Below are 13,947 nucleotides of genomic sequence, written 5' to 3' on the forward strand. Positions count from 1 at the left end.
GACTCCCTACAGAAAATGTGTGGCTTTTTAATGTCAATTTGTTTCTGCATTTGATGGAGGACCCTGTAGTAATCTGGAAGAATACTTGCTGTAAATTGAAGACAAAATGTGTCCTAGAAAGCATATACTAGCATAAAACACGAAGGAAAAAGAATCCCCACTCCATTTAAAATTAGCGAAGTTGTTACAAAATTGAGAGATTTCCCTTTGTGTTCCAAAGTAATTAAAGTTTTTATTTGTTTGTTTGTTTGTTTGTTTGTTTGTTTTTATTACAGCTGTTTGGTGAGTGGGATGGAAAGAGACAGATTACTGATAAATGTGCTTTTTCTGACCTGGAGGGATGTAAGCAAAACTTGTGGCTGGGGGAGAAAGCAAGATATTGTTAGTTTTCTATTGTGCAAAACTTTGACAAACTTCTACAGCGTGGAACCTACACTTCTTAAATGTCTGTCTTTTTCTTTCCCTGTATATAGGTATGTGAGCATAACACTCATAGTTTTAGTTGTGGCAGGAAGAATGTTAAAATGCAAAACGGCAGGAAGAAAATCTGAAGTGCAGGGTGTTTCAAACAGATGGACCCAATTTCAAAGCACTATACAGGGTATTTCAGAAAGACAGACCGAATTTGAAAACACTATATCTCTGCAACCACAAACCACCCTTGAATGAAACTCTTACCACTTGAAAGGGCAGAGCATAGAATTTCAAACAATTACCACTAGATTACTGCTAAATATAAGTTTTTGTGTAATTGTAACCTGTTGCATCGTGAAATGTACTGCTTTGAAACTGGGTCCATCTTTTTGAAAGACCCTGTTGAATGGGTCACCATTTTACTTCTGAACATTTGAGAGCATGGGAGGAACAGGAAAGGAGTGTCAGACAGCTTTGGCTCAGTCAAACAGAATTTCCCCTTGAGTTTATCAGGGAGTGTGTGTTGCCATCTCACCTCTTTCAGCTGCTGTGAGAGGACAGAACCGCATGAGCGCTCTGAGTGTCTAACCCTATTCCTTGTACTTTTGGCTGGGTAGCATCAATCTTGTGGCTGGGGGTCCTCTTCTGCCTTTTGCCTGCAGCTGCACTTGTTTTAGTCATGATTTTTTTTTTTTTCCTGAATTGCTTGTAATTGCACTTTGAGGCTGTTGTTTCCTAATTTATTTTCATCCTCATAGCAGGAGGGCAAAATCTATAAATTCTATTTTAGACAAGGAAAAACGCTCTGAACAATTTTTTAAACTGATTTTCTTACTTGCTGTTATTTATAGGCTTGATCTCCAACCCCATGCCCCAGCTCACCTCCGTACCAAACCACATCAGGTCTTAATGAGAAAATCTTTAGGGTGAGATCATAACAAAGAAATAGCTGTTTACCCATGAGTCCTTTCTATTGTTTCTCTCGCTCTCTTTTTTTTTTTTTTTTTTTTTTTTTTTGTAAGTGTATTGTAGTATTTATGTGGTTTGATATGATCAAAGTACTCTGGTTTTTATATTCCCATAGCTGGTCACAGGCTAGATGAACATTTTTCAAATTCAACCTTGTACCCAGGACACATACTAGCTCTCAAGGAGGCATAAAGGAAGCATCCCAATCCAATGACTGCTGCAGATGTGTTCAATAAAAGGAGAACTGTAACTACACAAAATGCCTTTGCTAAGCTGCAGGGTGCTGCAGTACTCCTGGAATGAGTTTCTTGCTGCCACACTTTTCATTCTCCCTGCTGCTTGTGAATGAATACAAATTAAGAAGAAATCCCTGAAAGAGGTTATAGGTCTACACAAATACCTTACAAGAGAATTGGGCTGCTCATGCAGCTTATTTTTTACATTGCAGAGAGTTTTAGAAAGAAAGGAATGCTACCTGTTTAGAAGCCTGTACGAGTAGGGCAGAAATGTGAGATGTTCAGCACAGCCGACTGCCAATTTCATTACAAGTCTTGCAATAATTGATATTTTAATTAAAACCTCGGCTCCTGGAGAGGAGAGATTGTTGGAGAATCTCCATTTTCATTCAGGAAAGCATGTTTCTAATCTGATGTTTGCCAAATAGTATTTGGAAATACAACCTGTGTCCTAGCCACCCCAGAGCTGGAATGCAGTGAAAGCCAATCTGCACTTACAACATGTTTTCATTGTTTGAGACAAAATACCACCTGAGTGAAAAGCCAAACTAATACATGTTGGATCCTGGCCCCAGACTTTCAAATGTGGCATGGTTAATTCTGGGCATTTAAATTCAAGATCAGAAATGTGTTGAGACTGAGAACAGCAGATGGAAGGGGACGCAGCAGCCTGTCATGGGGAGGACAGTGGGGTGGGGTGAAAAATACCTGTTGGGATCAGGAGGAACAGAATAATTATAGCAAACTCTACCTGCTAGCTGCATCCCCAAGAGGAGCAAAAGTGTGCTCTCTCCCACGGAATGAAAAGCTAACAGAGAAAAATTGCTGTGTTACCTTCTACTGAAGAAACGTTTTTTGCAGAGATTGATTTTCTCCATCTTTTGGCTCCAAAATGCCATTAAACAGTGTATTCAAAACTGTATGATAAAACCTGGGCACTGGTTTCAGCCCATAGACAACCCAGATCCTCTCCAGACCTGGCTAAAGCTCAGCCCAGTTCTTCCACCAGTGGCATCTTCATCCCTGTAGCATTTTAAGAAGTCCAACTGCTTCTCTTTCTCGAGCAGATGTCCAGAGAGAAACTGGTTGCATTTTGGCTTTACTAGTGTAAAAACAGGATTTTAACTGTTTTTCCATATTTACAAGTCTGTTTTATTTCTCCTAGCAACTACTTGGTAGAATCACTTCTGCAGTAAAACCCTGGGAAATGAGTTCATGTACACAAGAGATATATGCTGCCATAGTTGTTTTTAACATTTTTGAATTTGTAATGCACAATCAATTTCAAAATGCTATAAAAAAGAGCCAACATGAAAGAAATTCAAAATGCTTAGTGGAGTGTTGCCTTTAAAAATAACAACATTTTGGCTTCAGACCAACCATGCTGAGAACAAATGGAAGAAAAATTATCTTAAAATATTTAACAATACACAGTGGATTATACTGGATTACAAATAATCAAACATGTCTGTTTATTTAAAAAAAGACGTTGATGTCAAGTGCAATTCTGTAGCTTTCATGTTTGTTTGTTATTACTCAATAATATTTTAGTAAAAACCTCTTATTGGCCAGAAAGTAATACTTTATTCTTTATTGGTTTTTGCTCTTTTCTTATATCTATTTAAATTCAGAGGATTTCTTTCATGAAGTTCAAGAAGTGTAGGGTGGAATCCATTTCCAATTAGCAAATGGTACTTTTCTTCTTCCTTCTCTATCTCACAAAACATATCATGTTACACATACAAGGATGTCTATGGAGTGATTTATTTTGTTGCACCAAATCTGCTCTGGCATTAGCTGGCAACATAGGTAATTTGATACTTTTTTTCTCTCAAATGTGGCTGATAACAGTTTCAACTTACACAATCAGCAGAGTTCTGGGAACAAGTTTTATTGATTGGTCCTTTTAAAAGGGGTAAGTATGTTGGGAAGGAAAAAAATGGGAGAAGGGAATGGAGTAAGAGTGGTTATCATGTGGGATTTTTAATGGATTGGTGACATTTGAGGACAAAGCGGGTTGAGAACTGCGAAAGGAGCTTCCAAATTATGGGACTGATATTTGTCCAACTATTGAAATAAAACAGTCAATAGCAGCATTTCTCCTGGACAGAGAATTTGGGCCCTGAAGCTCAGCGTTTAGAGCCTCTGAACCTTTTCTCAGCTGCCAGCTGACCCGGGCAGTGCCAGAATTCCCCAGGCACTCATGCTTCTGCCATCAAAACCCTCCAGGTGCATGCACTTCTGCTATTGAGAAAGGGCAAAATTATGCAAATCTGATGCAGGCAGGCAATGTAGCAACTAACACTTGGCATGATTCACAAGCTCAACCAAGCTTTTTCTAATTCCCCTCAGGAGCCTCAGCTGGGACATCAAAAAGTGGCCACCAGATTGGAACAGCATTCAAGTCCACTTCCCACCTCCAGCCACTGAACTCTGGTGGGGCTTTCTGAGCTGGATCCTTCTCAATTTGTTGTGCTAAGGCTGTGTAACATACTGTAATATTCATAGCACCCAGACCGTCCATCTGACTGCCCTAATCACCACATCTAAACCTCCTCTCCAGCCTTTCTTTGGCCCAGTAGCAAAGGGGAAGCTTTGGCTCAAGTTCTCTCTCCTGTCTGATTGTTTTCATTTTCCCTGCTCCTGCCTAAATGAGTAGAGCATAAACTGCATCGCAGCTCTACCTTACAAAGCCAAATGTGCACAGATGGGGGAGCGAGGTCTTGTCCACATGTTGTCTCTCAGCTGCAGCTGTGTTGGTTTAAGAGCCTTTTTGTCACCAGACACTCCTCTGTACGCCTTGCCAGGAGAGGAGGTTGTTTGCTGCACTGTGCCTTAACTCATTTCATTCAAAATAAGCTCACTGTAACTTGCGGATCTGTAGCAAACCTATACAGCCTTGACACAAAGGAAGTGGGGAGGGTTCCCAGGAGTGGGTCTGTGTGAATAGCTATGGGAAGGTGGCCTGAAGGTGGAGGAGTGGTGTCTCTTCACCAGTGCAGCACAGTCGGAAGAGGATGAAGGAAAAGGACACCAGTTACATTGTGAAGTGGGGGCTGATGCAGATTCTGTGCAGAATAGATGAAGGAACTGGATTGTGCCTGAACCTCTGTGCTTGTTTGTATTTCCTGACCTGGTCTGCAAGATGCCATTTTAGCTATTAAGGTCTAATAACAAAATGGAAAGCTCAATTATAACAGGTTAAATGTTGCATTATAGGTTAACAGGATGGTCCGATAAACAAATCCGTTGTGTTTTATCTGCCTGTTACCAAATTACTGGTTTGTCAGTTGTGTGCTTCTGCCCTTCCCTGCTGTCCTTCTATGTGTTTTTTGTTTGTCATGCAGTTGCTTTATATATTATGTCTTCTCTGAAGATAACAAAGTATAACTTAGACTTAACTATGTTGCTTTAGCTAAAATATCTCCTGTTCTTTTACACCTCAAACAACATATCTTGCTTCAGTCATGTAGAAATAGATGAAATGGGAATCAGACTTGAGGGATTTAATTGCAGTACCAAAAGGCATGGAGAGCCCTGGGGATTCAGCACCCTCTTTTAGTTGTATGATGTTGACACCAGGGAAATCTGAGATGAATGTGTCTGATAGAACAGAGTTTGCACATCATCTCCATAAAAATCCCCACTGTTTCCAATTTCACTGAATACTGTGCACTTAGGCACTTCTCCCAGAGTTGAAAAGCACTTTATAGGCACTGAGTGGAGCCTTGTAACAGATCTTTATTGTAAGTACTATTTCTATTTAAAAGATTGAAGGAAGAAGGAGAAGAGGGAAGGTAAGCCAAGAGGGATTAGTGTCAAGGGGGGCTTATAAAAATACTTGCACGAGTTAACTTAATGGGAATTAGGCACCTGTCTGGCTTCTGTGCATCCTGTGAAGGCATCTAACTCCCAGGGATGAACTCCCTCAGGGACTTTCACAAGTGTCTTGAAGTAACATCAGATCTTTGTAAATCTCATACATAAGAGTGTGTCAAGCCTGAGCCAATGTGATTAGGGCTGAACATTTCTACCTCTCATTGAAGGAAATGGGACTTGGGATCATACATGAGGTCAACCTATACAACTCCAAGGGGATGACAATGAACCTGAATAATGCAAGATCGCACCAAACTAATGCACCAGTCAGCCAAGTGTGCTCAGACACGAGTGGCTCCATGAACTCTGGCTGGGCATCCAGGATCAATATTTATCTGGTACTGAGGGTAGCCCGCAAGATAGTAACACCTCCATGGTGACTTGCATGTGCCACTCTGTAATGGAGCAGGAAATAAAATCTAGCTCTTCTTATATCAGCCATGGACACAGTGCTGCTTCTTGGTGTAGTTAGTGGCAAGGTAGGAAAGGAGCTGAGGCAGTAAAGACTACAAGGAAGAAAGCTGCTCTCCCTGAAGAATTGAGACAGCTGGTGGTTTGTTTGTGGCAGACAGTTCAGAAATGCTCAATATTTGCAATATTAAGATTTTTTCCTACTTCTGATCCTCTGATATCTATTATTATACATGGAGTTTACAAATCTTTTGAATTAGAGGATGTGTTTTAAAATCTCATTTTCTTTTCAAAAATCAAACAACCTCTCCCCTTCCCACCAAAATCTCAGCAAGACAACTGACAAATCCTTGCTTACAGGCAAAAAGTACAAAACCTCAAAAAATACATGGGTAACACAAAATAAAATAGGAATTCAATTATTTGTAGTGTACTACACTCCCTGAGCACAACTATAATGCTAGTTCAGTATAGATGAGACACTGCCAGAGCTTTTGAAACCTCTTCATACATTTTGCAGTGCGTTGGAAAACCAGCAGGCTCAACCTCAGTGTTTCTCTGATCACAAAGCAAAGGGAAAAGCAATAGCAGAAATGAGAGCTATGTCTGCAGATACAGTGAATGCTATCTAACCTGTTGAAGAATTGCTGATACAGGGCTGCATGTAAAAGTGTGTGTGTTTGCTCAGGTGTGAATATGTGTATTGCCTCCCTTTGTTTACACAGATGCTTTTGTTTCCTGTGCTTATACAAGCTTGTTTTAAAGGCTAGCACATCTCATCTTTGAAGCTGTGAATCCCTCTAATTTCATCCAAGCACAGTGCCAGCAATCCACAGCTGTACATAGCAAGAGCAAGTGAATAAAACAAGTGTGACTGGAAGGAAAGCAAGGCTGCTTTGCTCTCATGTGAGCTTTCTCTTTAGTTCTGTGAAGGACCCAATTTAGCAGAGCACTTTCGAACTACATGCTTTTACAGAAGGCTGCTAGCGGACTTAAAGATAAAGACGTACCTGAATGCTTTGCTGAATTGAGGCCTAAGAAGCAGAACATAACAGAGAAAATGTTGATCATTATCTAAGAAATGATGGGCTGGTATCACACTGACAGAAGTACTTCCTCAGTGCACATAAAAACAGTAGGGATCACAGGTGAGGAATGGATTTCTGCATCTTATCTCTCACTCATTGAAATAAATGGTTGTATGTTTCCAGCAAGTTTATTTAACTTATTCCTTCCAAACAGTCATTTTGTGTTCGACCCAGGTAGAGAAGAAGCTGAATGACCTCTTTTGATTGTTCTGCAAGTTCAGGGCAGACTTAGTTTTTCTCCAGTGACATATCTGTAAGTGTGGTGAAAGGCTCCACGTGGGAAGAAGCTCTGTACTGAGATTTTTGCTTTGCCGAATGGCAAAGAACATTTTGTCCTACAGTGGGTTGGCCAACCCCAAGTAGGGTGACTCTGTTTATCACCTATGCTGGAGACCATTGCACCTTGTCATTCCCAAAGTACAATAGCATTTCTGAAACTGGGAAAATAATGGTCTGGTGACACAAATATCTTCCCTGAGTTAACAATTCCCTTTGCAGGGAAAGAGAATGGAGAGGAGAATTTGAATTTCAGTGTGCCCCCCTACACACACACCACATGCATATATATCTCTTGCCAAAAGATGCATCTGGTTCTATAAAAATCCCAGATCCTCTTGCATGAATGCAATCTGAAGTCAGAGGTTTGCATAAGAACCAAATCCTTAGCCAGAGGGCTGTGAAGTATCTGACAGCTCATCAACTGGATACATACAGAGTGAGCTATTTAGAGCTGATGTTGCTACTCGGAAGACAGGAACTTGGTTATCTTTTTCACTTCTGTGCACCTGTGGCCTGTCCTGCTTATTTCATGATGCTTCTTCTTGCTTTTACCTTGTCTCGTTTGAGTGAAGGACAACTCCAAAGTAATCAGTTAACTTTTGGACATTCTAGCCCTTGCATGTGGCAGAACTTCATGCAGGGACAGTAAGGCAGAGCAGTACTGAGGTGCTCTCTTGTGAGCTGGGGAGGGAGAGAAGTCTGTGGAAGGAGAGCCTGATGAGTGTCAGGGAGAGAGGTGGTGAGGAAAGCCAAGGGGAGTGCATCTGACCCATCATATCTGCAGGGAGGTAGCTTGGGAAAGGTCTGCTTTTATGCAGGAAGCAACTACAGCACAACAAGAGCCATATGAAATAATGTTAGATGAGATTCACCAGAACCTTCCACCCTTGTCTCATGTGATATATGCTCTGCTTTAATTTCCAGTTCAAGCAGACTACAGGCTTTGATCAAAAATTCAGCCAAAGCAATGCAGGTTAAACAAATAGTCTCTCAGAAAACCGTAGTGCATGGTTGACTATGTAATTCTGCAAATAACTGCCTTTGTAACAGAGGGCAATGGCACCACTGACTCTCTGAGCTTTTGAAAATGAAAGGAAGAAAATAAACTCTGATTTGGATCTCATTGTCTCTAGATAAGCTACAAGTGGACAAAGTATTAGGAAATTATTCAGAGGAGATACTGCAATGCCTGTAATGCTGGTGCCATCAGAATCTCTTCCTAGGTGCAGGTGGTGGCCAGCAGACCTGAAATGAAATCCCACTGTGATGTTCTTTTTCCTATTCCACTGAAACAAACAGGATAGTGGTTCACTGCTGACTCGTTCTCAAAGTGTGATCTGTGACAGCGGTCTTGGAAATGGGTCTGTGAGGCAAGCTCTCCCATTCCTGTTCTGAAGTGCTCTAGCAGATTAAAAACAGTGGGATGGAGAAGGAGAGGTTGCTGAGCAGTTAATGGCACTAGAATGGGGAGATTGCATGTTGTGCTGAACATTGCCATAGTTTGTGACCTTGCCTGGTGCATGCGGTGCTGATTATATTGAAGGATCAAGCAGATGTGAAGGAAAATTGAGTTTCATCTCCTCCCAGCTATCACAGGCCCTCTTTGGTAAGTGGAGGATTATGATACTTTAGGAAAATAATGTATGTATCTGTGTGAGGCTGCAACAATGATGGATTTTTTTTTCCTCAACCAAAGTAACTGTGATTGATGCAGCTGGTTGCAGTCTATAACAAACACTAAGGTTAATTGGAGCCAAGGGCACAGCAGTCCTTAAGTAGCATTATTCTGTGGTGCACTCATGTGCCGTTATTAATTTTCCTATTTGTTTGACTTTACAAAAACACATAGAAGAAAAATCTGAAAAGAACAGAAAAAAGAGCTCAATTATACCTCTTACAAGGTAATACTGAGGATAGGGAGGAGCTGAAATCACCCAAGTGCTTGACGACATTATGCTTTTGTACAGCATAACGCCTCCAGGTAACTGGAGAGCATACTGTGCAGTGGCATTTGCTACATCTGTGTTCTTCTGTCTCTTCTAGCTGGTGCATTACAAATCTGGGTATCATAACACTTCCAGACCACAGCTATTTTATCACAGCAGAGTTCAACCTGAGTCAGAATATGAACTCCTGAAGCACTGGAAAAAAATAAATGGAACATAGAATTAGAGTCATTTTGTGAACAAATACATGGCAGATCTAGTCTGGTATTTCTTCTCTTAAGGTGGCCAGTATCTAGTGAATGGCCAGCATCTAGAGGAATGGTCAAAGATCCCAGCAATAGGCTGATGTGGAGCTAATCTGCTTTCCATGTGGGGATCCTAATCTGCTAGAGTTAGAAACTGCTTTGAACTCTGAGAATCTGAGGTATTATGGACTTTCCAAAAGCAGTCATGGGGACCCTGGAGGCATTCTCATTCACGGTCTGCTGTTTGTGTCTGCACATGTGTCCCATTCCTTTTTGGACAGTGATGAAGTTGGGTTTAGCAAGATTACATGCTGCTGTGATTCCTGCAGTACATATTTCTGTTACATTAAAAACAAAATAAAACAAAACAATATTTCCTCTCCTCTGTGTTTATACATTTAGGCATGGGGCGACAAAGCTTAGAGTTTTGAGGTGTACTGCAAAGCAGCCAGAAGAGTGGAAGGTAGCACGCACTACAACAGCGACATGAATGAGAACTATAATTTGCAGACATCTGACAAATGATGTTTGTCTCTGCTGATCCCACAGCATTAAACAAATAGGAAAGACAAGTCAAACCCATACAGCATGTGAAATATTATATACCTGTCAGAATATTACAAACAAAACCTACCAACCCACTCCCTCCCCTCCCAAGAAACAATGCAGTGTAAGAACTTTTGCTTTGTTATAGAAGTCAACAAGTCAGAAATTATTCATATTCTTATATAAAATAGATTTTTACAAGGTTTTGCTTGAATGAATGGTTACCGTCAGTATATTGCTATATTAAGATGGGTATGAGGAGAGCTTTCAGTGTAACGCAGTATCAAGGACATAAACTAAATTCAGATTACAGGGAAGATTAGGTCCCTATGATCTACTTGAAGTGATATCCTAACTTCTATTACCTTTGCAAGACTTCAGGACAAACAATAATGTGCTCGGTGCAAAACCTACTGCCCAATTCATTCCATGATAATAGCCAAATTATAATGCTTGGCCATCAAAAAAAAAATGCACACCAAGAAAAATGACAAGTGTCTTCGTACTGCCTACAAGTAACTTTTTCACACTTGCACCCTTACAACATATTGCAAGTGCATGAAGGAGAGGGGGAAATGGGAGCGGGGGCAGGGTTCCTGCATGTTACAGATACTGCCAACACTTTTTTTTTTAGTATTTTCCTAAGACTTTCTGGTTGCTGTATTTCATATTTCATACATGAGAAACTTTGAAGATCATTCCCTTATTATGGCTTATTCTAACAACAGATGTGTGTGCCCTGACGAGACTATTTTCTTGGACATGTTCTTATCAGTGCTCTAAAATGTGCATTTTGATATGCTTGTTTTGGCTCAACTACAGCACAGAACTGTAGATGTACTAGAAAATAAGGACATAAACTTTTCCAGACTTTGCAAACAGGTAGACTTCTGAAGAAAATGAATCATTATTGGTTTTGGACTACTCCTTTTTTGGGAAACATGAAGCTTCGCCACTATGTCCAGTATTGCACGGAAGTTTATTGGGTGAACAATAACATGTAATTGTCAATCTAACTAATAAGCAATAGAAAAGCTGGCAAGCTCCTGAAAACAATTTCTGAATATATTTTACATTCATATTTTTAATTATTCATTAAAATAAACCAGACTGATTGACAGGATCACAGTTCTTTTCAGTGGGCTCCTAAAATAATCAAGATATTAAATGTGCCTGTGGTGGGTTTTTCAGTGGAAATGTAGCAAGAAAATAGGAAAAGCAGAGGTACAATTTGAGACAATGCATTTCTTAGTTATGATTTTCATGTAGTACAAAGAGAGTAGAACAGTGTCACACGAGCCTATGTTTTATACGGGGATAATATTGACAAGGACACAAGAATTGGGGCAGTACATTAGCACAGTGATCGTGCTGCTGGTCAATATTGAATGAAGCCATTTTATCATGCATTTTTCAGCTCATCAGTATGACGTTCCATGATCAAGCAGAAACCATATGGTTCAAACTCCTACACAGTTGCAAAGCATTTGGGCTTTAAAATGAGTGTCACAAGTCTTTTTGCCAGTGCTTTGCACTTCTAGAAAGCATTACAAAGTCAACACTGCACAAAAGCAGCACAGGGGAGCCTCACTCATTCCAAGTTGTGGCGTAAGGGCAGCTTGGGGAGCAAAGGTAAGGTTAAGGGTGGCTTTAAGCCATCCTTACATACTACTAGTCCTCTGTCAGTTTCTGCCAGACCATATCCTTGATATCTTCCTTCCCTTTATCGCAAGGTTTTGCCATTTTTAAGCTACTTCTGACTCTTCTACTTGAAGTCTCAAGTGGCTTACAGGATGTAGTGAAAGGTGAAGTGTGATGTGCACTCCTGCAAAATAGATGTCTATTATGTGGATACTTGTGATTATGGGAGAGCTGAAGTCAATGCCCCAAATGATTCCTTCTAGTGCTATGTTCCCAGGAAATTCAGCAATATTTAGAGTAGCCTGAAGGCTATTTTAAGTTGTGCCAGCTGCTAAACACAGCAGGGATTCAACAGGGTGATAAAGGACATTTTAGACCAAACCCTGACTTACACACTCTGCAGGGAGTGTAATACAAAAACTGCTAGGAAGCTCTGCTCAGTCTGAGAGTTCACCTATTTTGGGATAAGCCTTCCAGGACTGAGAGAGTGCAGATTTGTACTAGAGGAATGGTGCCAATCTTCACTAATGCAAACAGGGTCTGACTGTGGAATGAGAATAACAATAGCAGAATTATTTAAGGCCAAAGACTGATAATTGAGACCTAGCTGGCTGGAGGTTGGGCTTTTTGATATTTGATTTTTCATTCATTAAACCGATAACTTAATCCATTTTCAGTCCCCATTAATGTAACTCAACTACATGAGTGCTTTACCAAGCCATTAAAGAAACCAATATATAGAAACAGATGGGCAAAATCATGTCCATATTACTATACTGTGACTCAGATCTCAGGCATAAAGTACTGAACATGACACAGTGCTCCTTCAGTACTCTCACTGGGGCTAGCAAAAAGTATAGAAAACATGGGGTGTTTGAGGGAAAATTTCTAAGCCCTGTACTTTCATGTGTGATTCAAAAGCTGGTATTTTGAAATGACAGTAGCTGGATATAAATTGAAGCTGCAAGAAGGAGCAGTGTATCTAAATAAAAGCATGCTGGCTTGTTGAATGTGTCAAAAGAAGGATACTGAAAAACTTGGGGAAAGAGTTGATGCTATCAACCCTTGTGACTTTTTGTACTTGCTGTCTTCGTGATTTTTTTTTTTTGCTTTGCTTCATGCTTTGTGACCTGCATGTTGCTAATGTAAGTGGTGTAGAGGGGCCAAAGACACCCTTTTGCTCCTCATGGAGGGTGCAGGCTGACCTAAAACATAGACTCTGGAGCTTATTGAGGGAAGGGTTGTAGTCAGATGATGCAGGTTTCTCTGCAGGGCTCTGAACAAAAGGCCAAACACAGCACCCTGGTTGGAAGCTTTTGTCCCTACACCTAAACACAGAGAGGTCTACATGGCCACGGTCCTCAACCACTCTAGTACAGAGCCTGCACACATATTTTATACTTCAGTGGAGACTGGTTTGAGTAATCTCAGGCTATTTTGCACTGTACTTAATATTGCACTCTATCAATACTAACTGCTGGTAGTGGCATGGCAGCATATGGCCGGTGGCAAAAACCTTTTAAATAATTTCCACAGTGCCATTCTGTCCTGCAGCTAAATGCCTCTACTGTAAATGCTCAGTGGAAAGACATTGTATTTTTAGACCCTCACTCACTGCCTGTGCTAACAGCCTTCACTGTGTTTAACCCATCTGTCTGGCAGGACAACACAGCCCTTCTTTATGGAGCTCCTCTTCTTCTGACAAGGGCCATGACCTGGCCTTGCAACTGCCACAGCATCCGTGGTCCCACTGAGTCACACCAAAGATCTGCAACACCCAAAGCCTCCAGGGATGATTGTGGGCTGGAGATGAGCCATAGCCCAAGAGAATGACTCAGGTCACCAAAGTCTTACTAAACTACGCTCTGGAAGAATCTATTCTCCCTTTTTCATTACTCTAGGAGAAAACCTTGCAGTAAAACTAGACTCAGTGACAACAGCAAAAAAAAAAGTTTGGGCTTTTTAAAAAGATAATTAAAAACGGTGCTGCAGCGTCAAGTTTAACGATGCATGCTTGTATCTGATGGTACGGCAGAATTCTTGTGCGAGATTCCTAAGTGGAAGGTGCAAGGAAGCCCGTCCCAGCGGCCGGTGCAGCCCTCGGCCCTGACCCCAGCTGGGCTCCCGGCTCCAGCCCCACTCCCGAATCCGGCCGGCCCCCGGTCCCGCTCCTGGGCCCCCCTCCGACTCCCGGCCCCGGTCCTCGCCCCGGTCGCCACGCGGGGGAGCTCCAGGCTTGGCAGACACCACCGACCCGGGACTAAGGTTGAATCAGACTCGGTCCGCGGATACC

At 41.3% G+C, this 13,947-nt stretch overlaps 1 protein-coding gene across 7 annotated transcripts in view; it reads right to left on the reverse strand.

Annotated features, from left to right (window-relative positions):
- The window catches only part of LOC136098272 (cadherin-6), a 107,690-nt gene that overhangs the window by 69,810 nt on the left and 23,933 nt on the right, over positions 1-13,947 (reverse strand). The window contains exon 1 of one of the 7 annotated variants that reach the window (XM_071804502.1): positions 9,168-9,191. The exons of the other annotated variants lie outside the window; for them this stretch is intronic. The gene's annotated coding sequence lies outside the window, so the exon portion shown is untranslated. Of the gene's footprint in view, positions 1-9,167; positions 9,192-13,947 lie in introns of those variants that run through there. 7 annotated transcript variants of the gene reach the window in all.

This window comes from Patagioenas fasciata, chromosome 2 (assembly GCF_037038585.1).
Source record: "Patagioenas fasciata isolate bPatFas1 chromosome 2, bPatFas1.hap1, whole genome shotgun sequence".
Classification (NCBI taxonomy): Eukaryota; Metazoa; Chordata; class Aves; order Columbiformes; family Columbidae; genus Patagioenas; species Patagioenas fasciata.